Consider the following 7,561-nt stretch of genomic DNA (forward strand, 5'->3'; position numbering starts at 1 on the left):
TTCTCTTGTCCATTTTTGTCCAACAAGTTAACCAATGGTCTAATTTCCATTTAAGGACATCCAATTTAAAATTTCATAACAATTGGACACTTCTAACATGTAGAACTAAACTTTTTCACTTTTACAATTTAGTCCTTTTGACTAAATTGAGTGCCCGAACGTCAAAATTTTCGAACAAAATTTTCATGAAATCATTTTGTGAAATCGTATACCATAAAAATATGATGAAAATACATTTTTTTTCTCGTCGAATTTGTGGTCCCGAAACCATTATTTCGACTAAACCAAAATTCGGGCTGTTACACTATAATTAAAGGTGCCAAATGGCTATGGAATTATTTGGTTGAGGGATTTATGTGGTAAATAAACCATTTTTATTTTGAGTGGACAAATATGGACAACTTATTAAGTATTTTAAAGGTTAATTACTAATGTTAATTTTGTAAATTAATAATTAAATGAAGTAAAAATAATGTAAAAGAAGATATCACCTTCTTCATTGGAAATAACCACTGAAAGTACAAGAAAAAAACACCATTTTTTAGCTTTGACCATTCGGTCACATCTCATTTCTTCCATGTAAGTAGTTTTGTCCTGTTTTTAATGATTTTTATGTTTTTGAAGTCGTTGTAGCTTAATGTAGCTAGCTCAGGGACCAATTTGTAAAACTGATATAGACTGAGGGTTATGCCATGATTTTCCTTGAGTGATTTTTGATGTTTTATGTTTGATAATGAATCTTTTTTGTGGAATAAACAAGTTTGGTAAAGTCAATAACGTTAGAACTTGTGTGTATAACTAGGTAAACCTTTTGGACCACCTAAATGTAGATAATGTACAAATCTTTTTGGTGCAAAGTGTTGATGCTTGAATACTTTAGATATGTGGTGTGTATTAGCTTAGTATATAATTAGTTATGATGCTTGATTGTGATAGGTTTTTAACATGTTTAGATGATTTTTGGTTGCATAAAACTTGAGGTGCCTTGTGGGCATATTGGTTGGATGAATTTTTGGTCTATTGAATTGATTATTTCATACATGAATTGGTATGTTTTGAGGTCTTGAATGTGGTAACAAAAGGCTTGTAGGTACATATTTGAGTTGGAGATGGAAATGGCTTGAATTTGGCCAATTTCATGTCCACACGACCTAAGACACGGGCGTGTGACTCAGGCGTGTGTGACACATAGCCATGCGACACAGTTATGTGTCCCTTTTAGGTTTTAATGGTTTCCTTTCAAGTGATACACGGCCAAACACACGGCTTGACACCCAGGCATGTGAGTCCATTTCGAAGGTTACATAGCTTGGCACACGAGCGTGTGGCTTGATCGTGTGGTCCAAGTCAGAGAGTTACACGAATACGGACACGGGCTGGGACACGCCATGTGTCCCTATTTCAAATGTTACAAAACCTGAGACACGGGCGTGTGTCTCAGTCGTGTGAGTTACACGGCCTGACCACACGGCCGTGTGACCTCTTGTAAACTGAAAAATATATAGGATTTTTCCTATATAGTTCATTACCTTTTTACTTAAATTTGTTGTTAAAACCAAGTATTTGTTTAATAAATTAATGAAATATCTGAAAATATGAAATTAGAACATAGAAATTATTAAAATGTTATTTTATACTTTATTATATAGTTTTCATGCATAAAATGGCTTATTTTATGTTAATTTGAGCATATAATATTTTTAAGCTATAAAGTGGGCCATGCATGATTAAATTAAATAATAAAATATAAAGTTATATTTAATAATTCATTTGTAGTATTTCATTAATAAATTGGGTTTTAATTAATTAAGTAAATTGATTACTTAAAATGGTTAAATTATATTATTTGGTCCTCTAAACTATCTACAACTTTTGGACAGGTCTGAGAATTTTCTTCTAATTACAAAACCGTCCAAATTGGGGACCAAGTCAACAAAATTATCGGCTACACATGGATGTCATAAACCATTTTTGGTTTAATTATACAAAGTCCTTGAAGAGTTAAAGAAATTAGAGATTTTCCCGAAGATTTGCTTGATGATCGAGCCTTAGTCACGAGTTGTTGTGGCACTCAAATTGACTAAAATCAAGGAAAAATCAGCCACCTTTCCTCAATTCATGGCGGCCACTCTTGGAGGAAGTTTCAAAGGATGGACACTCCTATTTTTAGCAAACTAGCTCCCTTGCCTCACCTATAAATAAGAGCTCATTTCTCACCTTTTCAATCATCCCTCATCCAATCATCTCTCACTCATTCATCATTCTCTCAACTATTTTAGCTATATTTCCCTTTCATCATCCTTGCATAAGGATTTTAGCAATTAATCCTCTTAAAAAACCCTTGGTCGGCCACCTTGGAGAGCCATCAGCAAAGGAGCAACGCAAAAAAGCGAAGGAGCCTCGTCAGTCAGAGTCTTGGGTGATAGCCACTCTGAATTGGGTTTAATCTTTCTTTTCTTTAAATTTAATTTAAAGAGGGTTGGTATGTGTTCTTTGTTCTTGTTTACAACTATGGTAGCTTAATTTTATTTAAGCTAGGACGATTATTTGATTAAATAATCTTTTTTTGATTCATGCTTATAATGTTTGTGCCTCAATTGATCATGTTTTCAATTAAAATCAAGTATGTATTTCATTCATACGGGATTGAAATGCACTTGAATTAGCTGAGCGATCCTAACCAGACGACGGCTAATGGACGCATAATTGAAATGTGCATGCTGAATTTAGATCCTAACCTGATTGAATTGTAGGTTGCATAACAACTCTAACCAAGCTCTGTTATCTGCATAGTTTTTAAATTTGTGTGATTAAATTGTTTCAAACCTAACATGTCCCTGTTACCTCACATGAATGCTAAAAAACCATTAGTAAATAAGGATCAGTAAAATGCAAATTTACTAAGTAAAGGATTCTGAAAGGACCTAATGTGATTTCCAAACTCATGAAAGATCGAGTTGCCATGGAATTAAGCATGTTGATAATAAATTGAGTTTAATTAAAGTAATTGTCCTAGTTTATTAATGTTATAATAGTTGCAAATTATGTTTAATTTTACTAAAATCTATTTCATTCATATAGTTTGCATATTTAGGATAATTTGAATTAGGGATTATTACATTTAGTTTGATATATTTTAATCACCACTTCTCAACTATATTGTGTTTTTTTACCAAATTGTTAATATAATTTTACAAATTAAGTGACTCGACACAAATACAATCCATGTGGAGACGATAACTCAATATTTACTTATTACTTGATAACGACTATGTACACTTACACAAACCCTAGCGTTACAACTTTTTGGTGTCGTTGCCGGGGATTGTCAACTGTTGCCATAGTCATTTGTTTTCGTGAAATTATTTATTTTCAATTTGATTTATTTCTAACATTACTAACTTATTTTTTTAATTTTTGTGATTTTCTTTTTAGGTGTTTATGAGCATAGATTGAATTATTGATTTACTCCCTGTAGACCCTAAAATTAAGCAAACTTTCAGACAAAGAAGACGTGAATGAACAAGTCAAAGATAAGTCGAGATGGACCTTGGAAATCAGAATCAAGATCAAGGTAATGAATTCGATCAGTATGAAATCCCATTCTCATTATCGATGATAGGGATCGATGCATCATACAATGCTGTGCCACTTTTCAGTGAGTTAAACCCAATAATTAGAAGGCCAGATATTGAGGCAACCCAGTTTGAATTGAAACCAGTGATGTTTCAAATGCTACAAACGGTGGGCCAATTTCGTGGTATGCCCACGGAAGATCCACATCTCCACCTTCAATTGTTTATGGAGGTGAGTGATTCATTCAAGATAGCCGGTGCGACTGAAGACGCATTGAGGTTGAAGTTGTTTCCGTACTCATTGCGAGATCGAGCACGAGCATGACTCAATTCATTGTGACCAATTCCATATCGACATGACAAGAATTAGCAGAGAGATTTTTGGTTAAATATTTCCCACCTAGAAAAAATGCTAAGGTAAGGAACGAGATCACAACTTTCCAACAATTGGATGACGAGTATTTGTATAAGGCTTGGGAGCGATTCAAGGAGTTATTTCGTAAGTGCCCACATCATGGGATTCCTCATTGTATCCAATTGGAGACATTCTATAATGGTCCCAATGCAGATACAAGATTGATGGTAGATGCTTCCACGAATGGTGTAATTTTGTCTAAGTTTTATAATGAGGCTTATGAGATCATTGAGAAGATCATGAGCAATAACTATCAATGGCCAACAAATCGAATAGCTTCAGGAAGACGTGTGGCCGGAGTTTATGAAGTTGACTCCCTCACTTCATTATCAGCTCAGGTATTATCTATTTTCTCTATGTTAAAATAGTCAACTGCTAATATTACTAATAATTTTGTAGCTCAGCCACCAAGTCCGTTTGAAGTAGTTTCATGTGTGTATTGTGGGGAAGGTCATTCTTTTAAGAATTGTCCAACAAATCCCGAGTCAGTGTACTATGTGGGGAACCAATATCAAAATAGGAGTGGACAAGGATCCTAGCCTAGTTTCTATAATCCTTCATGGAATAATCATCCTAACTTCTCTTGGAGCAACCAAGGAAATGGACTGAACAACAACTTATTGTAGCAAAGACCCAAACAATCTCAAGAGTTTAATTAGCAAGGTCCAAAACCACCTCAAGCTGAGGCATCAAATAGTTTGGAGAACTTGTTGAAAGTGTACATGGCAAAGAATGGCGCTTTGATCCAAAGCCAAGTGGCAACGCTAAAAATTTTGAAAACCAAATGGGTCAGTTAGCTACGGAGCTTCGTAATAGACCGCAAGGAACCTTGCCGAGTGATACTGAGAATCTAAGGAATTTGGGTAAAGAATATATCAAGGTAGTGGTATTGCAAAGTGGTAAGACTTTGGAACCCCGATTGATTGATGTCAATGATGAGCATGTTGAAAAAGAGGGAAGTCAACCAGATGTTGATGTTTCCTACACCAAAAGAGTCAGAATCGGTAGAGACTGATAAGGTAAATTCCTAACCTAGTAAATTCAGATATTTTAACATCATCTTTGGATGCAGATTTACCTACTCAAAAAAGTTGTCCGGTTCAACCAAAAGTTCCATCACCTCCATATCCGTAAAGATTGAGCAAAACAAGCAGAAACAAGAGGTGCAATTTAAGAAGTTTTTGGATGTTCTGAAGCAGTTACACATCAATATTCCGTTGGTGGAGGCTTTAGAATAAATGTAAAACTATGCAAAGTTTATGAAGGATATACTGTTCAAGAAAAAATGACTGGGTGAGTATGAGACTGTTGCCTTGACAAAGGGGTGCAGTGCATTCCTGCAGAACAAACTGCCACCGAAATTGAAAGACCCAGGAAGCTTTACTATACCTTGTAACATTGGTGAATCTTACTGTGGTAAAGCTTTGTGTGACTTAGGAGTGAGTAACAACTTGATGCCTAAGTCTATTTTTAAGATGTTAGGGATAGGTGAAGTAAGACCTACAACTGTGACTCTTCAACTAGCGGATCGATCTTTAGCATATCCCGAAGGAAAAATCGATGATGTTTTGGCAAGAGTCGATAAATTTATTTTTCCTGCTGATTTTATTATTTTAGATTTTGAAGCAGATAAGGAAGTGCCAATTATCCTTGGGAGACCTTTCCTAGCCACAGGGAGAACGTTAATTGATGTGCAAAAAGGCGAACTCACCATGGGAGTTCAAGACAACTAGGTAGCTTTTAACATTCTTAAAGCGATGAAATTTCCCGATCCAGCAGAGGAGTGTTCAGTTATGGAAGAACTAGAAACCTTGGTTTCTATGGAAAGCAATTTTGAGGATGAAGAAGGTGAAGAAAACATGGCTTTGATGGAAGCCAATTCGAGAAATTTTATTCAATCCTCATGGTTTGAACTGTTGGAGTAAGAAGTCAGAGAATTTGTGCAACCCAAGTTGTCAATCGAAGAACTACCTACACTCGAACTGAAGGTACTTCCCATTTGAAATATGTTTATGCAGGTGACTGTTCTGCTTTGCTTGTGATTATTTCAGCAGAACTAATGAAAGATCAGGAGGAACAACTGATTTCTGTTTTAAAGAAATTTAAGAAAGTAATTGGTTGGACCATAGCTAATATTCGAGGTATAAGCCCTTAATTTTGCATGCATAAAATCATTTTAGAGGAAGGTGAAAGAGCTCGAATTAATGGGCAATGGAGGCTCAATCCTATTATGAAAGAAGTTGTGAGAAAGGAAGTGATCAAATGGTTAGATGCAGGAATCATCTATCCTATTTCAGATAGTTCATGGGTAAGTCCGGTGCAGTGTGTGCTGAAGAAAGGTGGAATCACGAATGTTGAAAATGAGCATAAGGAGTTAATTCCAATAAGAACTGTTACTGTTTGGAGAATTTGTATTAATTATAGAAAGTTGAACAAAGCCACTCTGAAGGACCATTTTTCGTTGCCTTTTATGGATTAGATGTTAGATCAACTGGCAGGTAATGAATTCTATTATTTTTTAGATGGCTATTCCGGATATAACCAAATAGTTGTAGCCCTAGAGGACCAACATAAAACAACCTTTACTTTTCCATATGGTACGTTTGCTTTTAGGCAAATGCCTTTTGGTTTATGCAATGTAGACTGCAACTTTTCAACGATGCAGGATGGCAATATTTACTAATATGGTCAAAAATTTTGTTGAGGTTTTCATGGATGATTTTTCTGTTTTTGGTAACACTTATGATATCTGTTTGAGTAATTTGGCTAAGGTACTAAAGAGACCGAAGAGACGAATCTTGTCATTAATTGGGAGAAATGCCATTTTATGGTTATGGAAGGGATTGTCTTAGGCCATAGAATTTCAAAGAAAGGAATTGAAGTCGACAAAACAAAGGTGGGCGTAATTGAAAGAGTACCAGCCCCAATTAATGTTAAAGGAGTTAGAAGTTTCTTAGGCCATACCGGTTTTTACCGAAGGGTTATCAAGGGTTTCTTGAAAATTTCTAAGCCACTGTGTTTGTTGTTAAAGAAAGCTACAGTGTTCGATTTCAATAAAGCATGTTTAGAAGCTTTTGAAGAGCTGAAAAACGGTTAATCTCAGCCCCAATAATCATTACACCTGATTGGAACTCATCTTTTGAGTTGATGTGCGATGCAAGTGACTATGTTGTTAGAGCTGTGATGGGTCAAAGAAAAAATAAAGTGTTCTAACCCATTTACTATGCAAGTAGAACCTTGACGAGAGCCCAACTCAATTATACGGTAACTGAAAAGGAACTACTTTCAATAGTTTTTTCTTTTTACAAATTCCGCTCATATCTTATAGGTACCAAAGTTACATTATTTACTGACCATGCGGCTATTAAATACTTGCTCACGAAGAAAGATGCAAAACCAAGGCTAATTTGTTGGATATTTTTACTCCAAGAATTTGACCTTGAGATCCAAGATAGAAAAGGTGTCAAAAATCAAATAGCGGATCATCTGTCGAGGTTGGAGCAAGATGAGGCAACTCAGTCATGTGTGCCAATTAACGAGAATTTCCTAAATGAACATTTATTTGAGGTAA

General features: G+C 35.3%; 1 non-coding gene across 1 annotated transcript; it reads right to left on the reverse strand.

Moving 5' to 3' along the window:
* Nucleotides 1–3,989: 3,989 nt before the first annotated feature.
* Nucleotides 3,990–4,096, reverse strand: LOC128040050 (small nucleolar RNA R71). Its single transcript, XR_008194710.1, has one exon. It is a non-coding gene; the product is annotated as a small nucleolar RNA R71 (small nucleolar RNA).
* Between the last annotated feature and the right edge of the window lie 3,465 nt (nucleotides 4,097–7,561).

Source organism: Gossypium raimondii, chromosome 3 (genome assembly GCF_025698545.1).
Source record: "Gossypium raimondii isolate GPD5lz chromosome 3, ASM2569854v1, whole genome shotgun sequence".
Classification (NCBI taxonomy): domain Eukaryota; kingdom Viridiplantae; phylum Streptophyta; class Magnoliopsida; order Malvales; family Malvaceae; genus Gossypium; species Gossypium raimondii.